General features: G+C 35.6%; 1 pseudogene; it reads right to left on the reverse strand.

Annotated features, from left to right (window-relative positions):
- Window positions 1-8,894: 8,894 nt before the first annotated feature.
- Window positions 8,895-8,994, reverse strand: LOC122103169 (annotated as a pseudogene).
- Between the last annotated feature and the right edge of the window lie 5,326 nt (window positions 8,995-14,320).

Here is a 14,320-nt window from a genome sequence, read left to right on the forward strand (position 1 = left end):
TTTAAGAATCTTTTGTAGGGCTGGTTTGGTGGAGATGTATTGTTTCAATTTTTCTTTGCTATGGAAGGTTTTTATTTGGCCTTCAGTTATGAAGGAGAGTTTAGCTGGGTACAGTATTCTTGGTTGATAGTTGTTTGTTTTTAGGGCATGGCATACATCATTCCAGGCTCTTCTTGCTTTGATTGTCTCTGCTGAGAAATCTGAGGTGATTCTAATTGGTTTCCCTTTATAGGTGATTAACCTTTTCTCCTTGACAGCTTTAAGGATTTTTTCCTTGGTCTGAGTTGATCCTGTGTGGATTATAATGTGACGGTGGGATGTCCTATTCTGGTCTGGTCTATTTGGGGTTCTAAAAGCTTCTTGTATCTGAATAGGCCTATCTTTTTGTATGTTTGGGAAGTTCTCTGCTAGGATCCTGTTAAACAAATTTCCTAGACCATTAACTTCTGTTTCTAGGTGCTCCTCTACACCCATTATCCTTAGATTAGGCCTTCTGATGGTGTCTTCTAGGTGTTGAATAGATCTATCATACTTCTTGGACTTGTCTTGGATGGTTGTATGTTCTTTCTCTATAATATCTAGGCTGTCTTCAATCCCTGAGATTCGATCTTCTGCATGGTCTAACCTGCTGTCAAGACTCTCTACTTTGTTTTTTATCTCTTTTCCTTCTAATTGGTCAGCTTTGATGGCTTCAAGTTCTTTGTTGAAGCTCTGTTTTAGGTCTTGTATGAATTTCTTTACTTCCTTAATTTGGTGTTCAGTGTTTGTTCTCAAATCACTTAGTTGATTGGTTATGATTTCTTTGGACTCCCATTCCTTCTGTTGGGTTCCATTCAGCATTCCCTTTGTGGTCTCCCTGACTTCCTTCAGCTCTTTGTTAATGGATTCCATGAATGCCTTTACTGATCTTTGTGTGTTCTCTACCTGGTCTCTCAATTCCTGAATTACTCTTTGATTAGCTTCCTCCCGTTTGTGGGATTCCTGCAGTTCTCTTTCCTCCCGTTCCTGGGATTCCTGCAGTTCTCTTTGAGTGTTCTCAGCCTGCTCACGCCATTCCTCCCTTTCTCTTTGAGTATTCTCAAGTTGTTCACGCAAATCCTGTATCATTTTTTGAGTAGCTTCCTCACGCTTATGATATTCCTGCATAAACTTTTGGGATGCCTCCTCTCTCTCCCTATCACGCTCATACAGAGTCCTTTGTAAGTTGTCAAACTTCTCATTTATCATATTTGCCACCAGTGTTTGTAGAGCTATTTGGGAACTCTCCTCTGGATTGTTCATTATCTGATCTGACCCCTGATTATCAAGATTGGGAATTGAGATACCTGGATTTGCCATTTTTCTTGTGTTTTTTCGGCTTACTCTGCCCATTTGAGATGAAAATAGCACCAGTTTTGTGCTAGAACACTATCTTAAGGCAACCATCAACCAATGTTTGCATTTATACAGTCAATAGTCTACAGATACAATCTAGTTCAACAGATACATCTATTCAACATCAAACAACTATATGTTAATGGGCTTCGAACCGCAGAGAAGAATTTGGGAAACCAGAAATTTTTAGGGTTAGGGAGAGATGTGGGTAAAAATTAGGAATAGATTGGTGTGGGGAGGCACAGGGAGAGTTAACTATGTCCTAATCTCAATGCAGGAAATAGGTTGGGTAGGATGCAAGTAGAGAGGGAGAGAAAAAGAAGAAAGGTAAAGGGAAATGAAAAGAGACCAGAAAAAAAATTAGAAACGTAAAAATTAATATAGTTATGGAGATTGAAAGACCATCTATTTAGAGAGGAATGTGAATATAATGAGAAAACAGGAGGGAGATAGAGGAGATGTGGAAAACTTAAAAAATGCTTAAAATATTATATAGGTATAAAGAGGTAGTACTGCTATTAAGGAATTTAAGTCTCAGAGGTTTTGGATTGAGTAATAAATTTGTGGATTAAGTGTGTACACAATGGGGGATAGGGTCTACTAGTTAACTATGGGTTTATCAGGATGTGCAGGACAAGAGTTAAGGCACATACAGAAGAACAAAAGAAAGGAAAAGGTGAAAAGGATAAGAAAGGGAGAAAAAAAAAGATCAGAAGTTCAGTAGAGCTAGACAAAAAACAAAAAGATAATTAAGAAAGAAAGAAATAAAAAGAGAGAAGACAAGAAAAGAAAGGAAAACGTACATTCACGTATTCCTAAAATAAAAATTATAAGAGGAAAAAAAAGTTACTGGAAAACAATTATTTTTTCAAAAAAGGCAAAAATTAAAGATTAATAAAAGTTTTAGAAAAGGAAAAAAAAATTTTATATATATAAGGTACCAAAAAAAAAAAAAAAAAAAAAAAAAAAAAAAAAAAAAAAGAAAAGAAGAAAAAAAAAAGTTCTTTGATTTTTTTTTTTTTGATTTTTTTTTGGGAGGGGTGGGAAGAATCCTGTATCTCCCTTTTGTCTGTTACCAGCCTCTTGTTGGAGTCTCTGGTCAGCTTGAGGTCCTGTGGCTTGATTGGTTTCTTAAGTCAGTTTGTTCGAACAGGCAGAAAAATGCTCTGCTTTACCCAAGATTTTGAGATCCCCCTCCCAGGTTAGTTTAATGGGAGGGTGATCTGCTTTGAGAATCACAAAAGAGGGGTGATGAGGCTAGGTTCTGGTAGAGTTGAGGCCTTTCAACAAACAGTAGCTTTTCCCTGGGGCTATTTTGTGAAAAATTCACAGAGCCCACCCTGGAGCCATTCTCAGGGTTTCTGTTTTTCAATTGATTGTGGAGGCTGCTAGAGGGAGGGGCAGCCTCTGGCTCTGGTTACCCAGTGAGGAAAGCCACTCCAATGGCTGGTGCCTGAGCTGGGTGACTTTTCCCTGGATGGAGCTGAGTCTGGCAGGTCACTTCGCCGTTAAGTTCTTGTGACCTGTTAAATGACTCGTTTTATTCCAAGGCCTGAGTTGGAGCTAGCAGCTCCTCTGAGCTTTGTCGGTATCCAAGATGGAGATCACCGGTGCTGGGGGGGGAGGGGTGGCCTTCCCTCCTCTGCTCCCGGAGAAGGAGTGAGGAAGTGGGGCTACTCACGCCGAGTCTTGGATCCTGGGTCGTCTCTGGTCTGCAAAGTGCAGGATGAAGTTGTCCGCTCCTTGTCGGTTCTTGCTGGTGTTGAGTAGAATCCTCTCGCCTGCTGCGTCTGGCTCCTTCGTCCCAGACTCTCTGTGTGAGCGCTCAGGTATGGCCGCGGCTGCGGTAGCCGCTGCGACCCTGCCGCCGCCGCCGCGGCTGCTGGCAGGCGGTCAGATGTGTCTCCTTGTCTTGGCTTCCCCTCTCTTGTCTAACTCTCTGTCCTGTGATGGCACACTTGGTGTGATTCTCTGGCTTAGGACTGTTCACTGGAACTCTGAAACTGCTTTCTATGCGAGAGCTTGTTCAGATTCCAGCTTCTCCTCCGCCATCTTCCCGGAACTCCCAGTGGCTTCCTATATACACTGCATGACCTCTCAAAACGGAGCTATCACAGTCCATCATAGTGACATATATGACTTAGGCTTGTGATTACCTCAGGATAAGAATATAAGAGCAGTGAAGCATAGAGGACAGACAGAATTTTAACTAGCTACTCATAGGCTGAATCAGCTTAGGTAGTTACTCAAGAGGCTGAGATCTGAAGGCCACTATTCAAAGCTAGTCAAATCATGAAAATACATGCGATTATCTCCAAAAAACCAGAAGTGGAACAGTGGCTCAAGTGGTAGAACACTACCTTTGGGCACAGAAGCTTAGGAATAATGCCTACGCAATATCAAGCCTCAAGAATAATGAATGTATGCATGAGCACATGCACATGTGTGTGCGCGTACTCGCACGAGCGTGCACACACACACAAATGAATATTTCAATGTGAAGTTCTTTAATTTTAACCTTGCTGTACTTTATTTCCCTGTATTAGTTTACAAATTAACAAAATCAGCTAAGCACCTACTTACATACAACTCATGTTTCTCTAAAGTCTACTCTAGCTTTGGAAGCCTGCTTTTATTTGACCCAAAAGTAAATTATTCAGGAAGTCAATTCATCTCTCTCAAGTCTGTTGTATTAGATGATTTTTAGGTTCCTCCTAGGAATATGATTTTGTGTAATCCTGCATCAAGCAGCATATTTCTTTCACGAGAAGGGAAGACCCTGTCAAACAATAATAGGTTTTTCTCCTCCTGGCGAGCATCTGTAGTTTTACTAACTTCATAAAATTCATGATCTGTCTGTGTATGCCAAAGACTGCTGTGCAAATAAAAAGACCCTTCTCAAAACAGCATTTGTATACTATTCATAGGTATGAGGTGTTTAAATATTACTGAAATTTCTTTGGAATAAATAATATTCATCTTGACTATCTTGAGAAAGAAGAATTGGTTTCTCAGCACTTTAGGTAAGAACATGAGTGAAAGAAACAAAAGGAAAAGTGAAGAACAATAATCCATATATTCAAATGAAACAAAACAACCCAAGAAAACATAAATTAATTCAGTACTGAAGAACCTGCAGAAAATGCAAATATAAAAAAAAAACTATGACAAGCTTATGAATATCCTGACTACATGGGAGTGAACTGTTGTAAGGATAGTGCTTAAAGCCCAGACTGGACAGAAAGATCTGTACACAATGCCATGCACCTGTTATTTTAAATTCCAGGAAGAATAACATAAAGTGTACTGAGCCCAAAATCAGATACAAGTAGGAAGCCAGATTCTATCTGAAAAATAATCAGAATAATTTAAGTCTGAGGACATGACAAAGTGGTAAGAACAACCATTTTGGGGGCACAAGACACTCAATTCAAACTCTAATATTATGGGTATTAAAGAAAAAACTATGATTTTAAATAATTGTAAGATTTGAGTATTTGAGTGGAGAAAAATCCATGAGAGAGATAGAATGAACCCACATTGCAATACTTTCTACTTAAGTGATAATGTTTTGTGGTACTTCAGACAAAACAGTTACCTTGCAAATGAGTATGGATGTGCACTTGGGTGATGGAAATACTCTACTTACACAAGGGTAAATTAAATAGATTTTTTGGGGTAGATTGTACTTCTTGAACTAAGAGGCTAGGTGATGTCCCTGAGCTTTTTCTCTCAAGGCTACCACTCTACCACTTTCATCCACAGTTCCAATTCTGATTTTCTGTTGGTTGTTTGGAGATAAGAGGATCATGGACTTTCCTGCCCAGGATGGCTTCAAACCACAATCGTCAGATCTCAGCCTCCTGAGTAACCAGGATTCCAGCCATGAGCCATCAATGATTTTAATAATTTAGTAAATTGTGCAGTTACAGAAGTTATAAATTATCTTTATAACCTGTGTAATATATGTGTGTATGTATATATCAATGCATACGGATAGAAATATTTTAGCATATATTTGTATCTACAATAGATTTGTGAAATCATCCTACATTATAAAATAAAATGATAACTGGGTGCCGTTGGCTCATGCCTGTAATCCTAGCTACTCAGGAGGCTGAGATCAGAAGATTGCAAGTCAAAGCAGACAGAAAAGGAAGTCTGAGAGATTCTTATCTCCAATAAACCACTCAAAAACCGGTAGTGGCACCGTGGCCCAAGTGGTAGAGTGCTCGCCTTGAGCTGAAAAGCTGAGGGAAAGCACCCAGATCCAAGTTCAAGCCCCAAGACAGATGAAAAATAAATAAATAAAAATAAAATAAAATGAAAACAAAAGTTAATAAGGAGCAAAACAAAGGGAATTGTCACACGTTTCTTGTTGTTGAATGTAATATGAATTGTGAGAATCAGTTTGGCAAAATCATCTGTATTTGAACAAAATGGATAATAGCTATTAAATCCAATTAATCTATTTACCCATATTGTGCATCCTCACACATGAGTGTCAAAATCAAACCACAGTTTCTGCCTTTGTATTTAACTCACCTGTTATAAGTTAGAGGATAGATGAAGTAATCAAATAAAGATTAAAATAATAGTAAGTGAGGCTATGAGTTAGAGCTGAAAATGATTTTAAATATGATAATAGCTAATTAAATTGCATATTTCTTACCTTTACACTATTGTCATGTCCCTCATTCCCACATTAGAAAAGTACATAGAAGTTTCTCACTAAATAATATGTACAATTATGAAAAAAAGTATTGAAAAAATATGGGCACCGTGTGGTTTTAGCTTATTGTGACCTGTAGGGGGTAGTGTGTTTTTGAGGATTTGCAATACGTTCTAATGGAGATGAAGAGAAGGATGTGCTTATTCTGGAAAACTGGCTAGAAGATTGTTCCCAGAAAGATAGTGATGAATTCTTCCAAAAGGTTACAGTAAAATCACTTTCACGACCATGTTCACTGCTGCACTATTCACCGTAGAAAACTTATGGAAACAGCCCAGATGCCCTTTGGCAGAAGGATGGTTAGAGAAAGTGTGGCACATATACACAATTGTATTGCACCCATCCATTATGAAGATTGTTACATTATTTGCAAAGAAATGGATAGATCTAAAAATATGTTAAGTAAACTAAGTCAGAGACACACACACAAAGGACCCATGCTCTGTCTCATATTTGGAAGATAGAACTTTATACAAGTTTTCACAGCAATATTAACCAAAGCATGCTATTTGCAGAGGAGAATTTAAAAGGTGTATTTTCTTATAAAATTGAATTTTTAATCCAACAAAATGAATACCAGGAAACTATCACTTAAGTTATGAGGAAAATTCAAAGGGAAGGATTAAAAAGAGTTATGGAGTAAGAGAGTGAAGGCATAATATTCAATACAGATAGTATGAAAGTAGAAAAAATTAAACTGGGGTGAGATTTGGAAGGGTGTGGAGAAGTTATGTAAAGATCCATTGTACATAAAAACTGATTTGTGGAATGGAAATTCCCTTGTACAATTATTTAAGATAATAAAAATATAATTAAAAACAATGGAGACACTTTTTCTTAAACTGTGTTCTCTTAAACAATGAGTCAATATAATAGTTTCCTCCTCAGAAATGTTCTTTGCAGGTATTTTCCTCACAGTAACAGAAAAGTGATCAATGCAATGTATATCAATACATAACTTTGCACATCATAAAGAGACACATTATAAATTCTATTTCCATCTCTTTTAAAAATAAAATTGTTTGCTCTATAAATTGATCAGAGGCATGGATATTGTGGCTAGTTAGTGCATTACACATGTCTCTCTCTTCCTCTCTCTCTTTCAAGGTTCTCATAGATAATATGATTGCTCCATAATTATCCTAATTTATTTTACTTTTATATTTTTGGTTGCATCATTTCACTTTCTGCTCTGCCATTTCTCAAATCATTTACATAGAAGGTATTATTTCCTATTTTCTCATTCCTAGAATAAGCTGCACATGAAGACACCACTGGTCCTCATTTTCAGTCTGTACCTTTTAATACAGAGGAAAATCTTTCCTCCGCTTTCTATCAATTCTCTACTCTCCAGTTAGAATATTTAGAATAGTAAAAATGGAAAAAGAGAAAACAAATCATGGTGAAAAAAAAGATGCAGAAAATTCACCAGTTTTTTCTGACTAGTTCAACCAATGTGAACTATTGGGGAAATACATGGACACCTCATTCCAACTGGTACTCAAAGTCTCTGGTTAGGCAATTCTGATGAAGACAAGGAACAAGATGAAAAAGTGAGGAATGGTATCATTTGCAAAAAAAAAAAAAAATGGAGAAGGATCCAAGCAAATTTCTTCTTTGGGCTGCCTAATTAATCGGCTTGCTACAGTGTGGAGAAATCTTTCCAAAAAGGCCACTCGTGTGAATACTAGGGAAGAAGATGAGTATACCGCTCTTCATCAGGAAGCCTACAGTTGACACTGAGACATTGTCCATGAGTTGGTGGCTCGAGGCAGATATTCATGCAATAACTGTGAATGGCTGGACACACCTGCACAGTGCTTATACGTGGAATAATACCAGTGTGGCTTCTTTATTACTTCATCATGATGCAGATACCAGTGTCTAAACTAAAGGCCTCTTGACCCCCTTGCATCTTGCTGCTGGGAATAGAAACAGCAAAGATACGTTTGATCTCCTTCTGTTGAACCATTATATTAAACCAGGTCTGAAGAACAGCTTGGAAGAAACTGCATTTGATACTGCCAAAAGATAAGTATGTATGACTACCTCTTTGAAGTTGTGAAAGGCTGTACAAATTGTTCTCCTACGTCTTAATGATTTGGTTAAGTTACTTAAATTTCAAAAATGCCAGTCCATCCTTTGTCTCTGTACAAAATATTTTCACAATACAAAGCAACAGCAATATCTTACTTTAAAAATTCATGGATTCCATGGTATTCTTCCAAATGAATTGCCTGACTTTGATTTCAAAATATATTCAAGAGTTGTTTGTGTACATCTATAATGATTTCTGTAGAGCTTGTGATTTTTTTAAATCAGAAATAATTTTAACGTATCTGTTGAAATGAGTAGTACAGAAACCAAAGATATTTCTGGTGCTTGTCTGAAGAAAGTATATTTTAACATATTCTGTATTTTGTTTGTAAGATGTCCATAATCTATTTCATTCTTTCCTAGATATAATACTTTGAATACTACATTGTTATATATTATATATATTCATTAATAAATGTGTCCTTACAGATTGCATTCCATATAAAAACAGTTTAAGATTCTTTTTTATCCTAGGTCCTTATAGTATTTTATTTCTTTGGGATAAAATTAAAATGTTATCTAATTTCAAAGTTTTGTAAAGTTATGCTATGTAAAGACCTTTCTAAGGTGAAGATGTAATACACTGATGCCAAACTAACTTTTAATTATATGAATCGCATGTGTTGTTACACTTGTATTTTTGTAATCAACTTTTTAATAACTGTTTTTCATTTCTTGCATCTGAAGAATGAAAAATATGGAATACTTCGCATATTTTCAGATCATCCCTGTCCAAGTGGCATGTTAATCTCTATATTGTTGTAATTTATGTATACGTGCTGCCGAAGCATGTAGTATCCTGTGAATTTAAGTAGTTAATGATGCAATCTTTATACAGGCATATATCCTTGGTTGCCTATTTGTAACAAGGAAACCTTATTGTTACTAACAATGCTATTGATCTTATTTCTCTGAAATTCTGTGTATAGTGGAAAAATATATTGTTCGGTAGATTGCTCACACTTGCAATTATTTTGCCAATGACTATTTTAAGTCTTTTTCATTTTAAATTTCGTCATACTTTGAAGGCTTTATAGCTAGATTCAAAGATATGGCTTTTCAAGTACTTATTTATCAACTGAGTTAGCTTTGTGGAGCTAATGGATTCAAAGTAAGCCTTGCTGAAGAGCTACTTCTAAAATTTTGCAGCTTAAAATTTCCCAAATGAGGTCTTACTGGCACAAATGTCTACTGGCCCTTTACCCTTCTTCCATGTAGTAACAGACCAACCAGAATATCTTACCCTGACAGCAAAGATTATCTTACTGGAAAAAAACTAATCTTAGTTACAAGGGATCATGGAGAAATAAACAGTTCTGACTAGAAAGTATTTTATCAAAATATAATTGTTTATTATACATAGCATTTCAAAAGTAGCTAAAGCCAAAAAGGTGAAAAAATTGTTCTTATGCATGATTACCTAATGTCCTGACCTGTCTACCATCCAACCAGGCAGGAACTTACACTACTGAATTTCTATCACCAAATATTTCCATAGCTCCAGGAGAAGTCCATATTTTTTCCTTGATATTAGGCCTTAAATTGGTAATGTTTTAATCTCAGTGTTTCCTCTTGCCTCTAGGCTGTAAATCTACAAATGGTAAAGCTTTAGGTCTAACTCTACCAAAGTCTGAGGTAGAGATAATGGAATAATACTGTAAAACAGAGTTGCCTTTGATACCCTAACCACAACAGAACAATGAAAAACATTCCTTATATTACATATAGTTATATATTTTATATTTATATGTGCTAATTTTATGTTTCACACAATGAAACTTACTAGAATTAATCGATAATTTGACAAATAAATTGATATTTATTACAATAAATAGATTGGAATATAAATAATTAAGTTTAGAATATATGTTAGAATATAAGAAGTATCAATCCAATGTCTTCGATATAAACTTGTGATACCTTCTAAGTGTTCTTAGACTCCTGAATTCACATGGCAAAAAAAAAATGTTTTCCTTTAATATGTAAGGGATTTTGCTCTGCTGCTCTGTATATTGTTTTAACTCACTGGACCCAGAATGGTTTTCTCCATATTTCTGATCATACCCAAATTTTGCTGATATGATGTCCAAAAGGTATTATTCTTCTACAGGACCCACGCGTCCTAGGATCCCAGGTCCCAGTTATCTGTATCATCAGATAACAAGGGCAAGTCCTCATACCTAGGCCCATGCCACATGCCAACAGAAAGTAATTGAAGACTCATCTCAACTTCTCATTTCCTATAATAATGCAGGGCCCCAATTACATAGGATTTAGCAGTAAGCAATTGTGAAATGCAAGGCAACTTAAAATGAAAGATGAGATCACAAAATCTGAGAGAAACTTCTGTAATTCACACTTTCAATTTACATATGACCAGCCCATATTAGTGAACAAGATCACAAATGTCACAAGAATATTTTTAATACCCCTCTCCTAATGATTAATGAAAGATTTCAGTCCAGTATAAGTAGGCCAAAAAATAGTTCCTGGAAGGATAGATCCATAATTTTTCTACCAAGGCTGGGAAAACTTGACTTAGAAGTCAAATATAATTCAGAAAAACATTGAGAAGATCCTTAGTGCTTCAAAACACTGGTACTTCAGTAAAACTTGGTTATGTAGTATAAAAAGGTTGTCATTCTCAAACCAATGGTAACCTATATTTAATCTCCTGAAAATATATTCCTATTCAAATAATTTTTTAGGGGGTCCGGGCGTGGGGCCTGATCTCTGAGCCTGGGCGCTCTCCCTCAGCTCTTCAGCTTAAGACTAGCACTCTACCACTTGAGCCACAGCACACTTCCAGATTTTTTTCTTTTTGGTCATGTGATGCTGGGGAATTGAACACAGGACCTCATGCATGCAAGCAAGTGCTTTACCACAGAGCCACCTTCCCAGCGCCTCAAATAAACTTTTTAAAGGCACATTCGCCAAAATAACATTTGACGATTAGATGATACTTAGTAACATTACAAGTTTTTCAGTGGAAGGAGCAAGTTAAAATAGAGTTGATTTATTATCCAGCACTAACACCAAACAGGTTCAACTATTCCTTAAATTATAGAAATAGTAGCCCCCACCATTTGTGTTGTTCAGTAGATGCCTTCCAGAAATGTGTTATATAGATCAGCCTTCCATATTTCAAGCCTAAACTTTAGCTAATAAAGTAAATTTCATCAAATAATAAGGTACATTTTAAAAGATCACGAATAGTTGCCTTATCATGTTGTTTGATGTTTTCCTTAAGAAATATGACTTTAAGTCTTGAATATGGGTACTCATCAGAGATGTGACAAACATAAAATCTGTCTTCTATTTCTATCATATTCCTCCACAGTAATAAATTTTAGTTTTCTTCTTTTCCCAAAAGTTATACATAGTAGAGAATATTATCTCATGTAAAATAAAATAATCACAAACCATTGTACAAAGCCATTTATAAAAATTGGTAGTTAGGAAAACATTCTAAGCCATTTTTAAACTTTCTTGTTGACTAAATATTAATCTTCCAAATGGATGAGAATAAAATCATGTATAGGTGCTTCACGACTTCAGTCTTGCAAATTGTTATTGCAGATGAATTATTATGGAAATATAAGCTGATATCAGTTCAAGTATATGCAGGATAGAAATGCCATAGAATGTATATAAACCTGTCGAAGTATGAACAGACAGTTAAACAGAATGACTATCAAAAAGTTGAGACCAGAGAAGAATATTAGTAAAAACATAGAATGAATGAAAACTGAAAAAGTGGCAAGTACAACTAGAATACTCAATGTACACATGTGATAAAGGAAGTGGTAAATCTGAAATAAATCTTGGAGAAGGGATTGGTTGAGAATGATAGAAGGAGTGACTCTGATCCAGGAGCATTGGACAATTACATGGACATATTTAATTGTAACACAATTGCACAAACTTTTGAAATTTAGTTAAAAACACAACAAAAACCAAACACACAAAAATCCCAACCAAACAGCAACCTCTAGAGAGTATGAATATGACCTCTCAAAATTTTAAATAGTTAATCAAGGGCAGTATGGGAAAAGCAAACCAACTGTTCAAAGAGGGCAGTTTGGGGTAGGGGAGAATTTTGAACAGATTTAAATAGATTGTCTAAGGTTATAAATCACTTACATCTGCAGCAAATATTTTCTAATGGGAGATCTCTTTGTCTGAACTGGATATTCCAGTCCTGAGATACATTTGATAGCTGGTGAATATAGAATGGAAGAAACAAGATCAAAACTCATTACTCCGTTGGAGAGAAAACAGTCCTCTATGTTTTCTCTCTTCTCTCTTTACTACTCTTTTTCATACTTTTCAGTCAAGTGATTTTTGAATTATATCTTTCTTTCTTTGTTCTGGCAAAGTAATCGGTCAAAGTAATTCACTAAAGATTATTTGCCATTTTTTCTATTACGCTGTTTACTTGTCCAAGCGAATCCATTAAACTTCCCTCTTGCATTTGGTTGCCACGAAAACCCAACATCTATGATAATGAGGACAAACTCTCATGTAAAACGTTGTCTCCAAAGAACCAGTCCAAGAAGCTGTGATCACAAATATTTAGCTATACTTTTTTTTCTTTTATCTTGAAAGTATTCTTATGTCTAAAGTGCCCACAAAAATAAGTACTCCACCACTTTTTGGTTCAATTACTTCTAACCTCAAAGATATAGTTTGCTAACAAGATGCTTAGAGGAAACCGAAGAATACTCCACTTTTATCTTCTCACTTAAGACTCTCGTTAGATACCATATCAGGAACAGTGAAGTTATTCTTTGCAAATTTACTTCAATAGATTATTTTTCTCTTGGTCTTGCATTTGCTTAACAAGATGTATGGAGAAGAATAGAGTTAAATCACCGATACCTTGGATGACAGTGTCTGTTACAAAGGACAATACTTCTATGTCCTATTTCTATGTCCTCCTCTTAGCTCTTACCTGATTTCCAATTAATCACAGCTTCTTGGGTTAAAGTCTAGTGAAGTGGAAGGACTATAAGGCCTCCCCCACTGCTATGTCTTCATGGTTTCTCTTTTAAAACTATTTTATTTAGATGTGGAACTTATTTTTATGTCTTCATTCGATCTAGTGTGCATTGAAGTGAGCCACATGGGCTCTGTAAAACCACTTTATGTAGCAAAAATATTAGGACAATCTATTTTAAAAAGTTTTGGCCTCCCTCCACTGCTGAAGCTAATATGCTTAGCTAGGGCTTCTAAGAACACTGTTTTCTTACGTTTTCCATTTGCTCTTCTTTTCTGATCCCAAAACTTTTTGGCTTATGTAATAAGAGAAGTCTTCACAGTCTCTTGTTAATAATGATATTATATTTTTGAGCCACTTAGAAATGTGAAATCATTCGTTTGAAGTATCCAATCAGATTTTTTCTGTGTTTCAGTGCTTTACGTGCAAAGACATTGTGGAAAGTATTATAAGCAGAAAAGTGTAAATCCAATATCTTCTTTCATTGTGGAGGGCACTTTCGCCCTAAATAGTTTGACCCCAATTATTTTTTTCAGAGAATTACTGTTTAGTAAGTAAAGGTCAAATCACAATTTTGATATCTTTTTTTTAAAGAACTTTGAATTTAAATTCCACTACAACTTTGTTTCACACAGTAAGAGTATATTTTTTGGGTAAGGACAATTCTCAAGGTAACCTACAGGATTTATAGCAAGGTTTGTGAGTTTTGTTTTTTTTAGTGTGAAAAAGAGCCATCTTCACCCACATTGCTCCCTCTCAGCTAAGTCTCCATGGATTTCTTTGCATGAAAGGCTATTCTCCCAGGCAATTTAAATTTTTTTTAAATAGGCTAAGTTTTTAAAAAGATTGAACAATTAAAATTTACCTGTCATAACTTTAAAACTCTTTTGAAATTCCTTTAACAGAATCACGAATTCACCAATCCTAATTCCATCTTTACCATATTAAACAGTTAACATGTTGTTTTCATGATATCGTGTCCATGCAACTATTATTTTCCAGGGCCTTTGTTATGTTATATATATGACCATATATGCTGATGCTAAGCAAAATGAAATCCAAGATATGGAAACAGAGATTTTTATTTGCGGTTGTTGTTTTTAATGTACTATGTGATT

Source organism: Dipodomys spectabilis, unplaced genomic scaffold (genome assembly GCF_019054845.1).
Source record: "Dipodomys spectabilis isolate Male_0828 unplaced genomic scaffold, ASM1905484v1 ptg002006l, whole genome shotgun sequence".
Classification (NCBI taxonomy): domain Eukaryota; kingdom Metazoa; phylum Chordata; class Mammalia; order Rodentia; family Heteromyidae; genus Dipodomys; species Dipodomys spectabilis.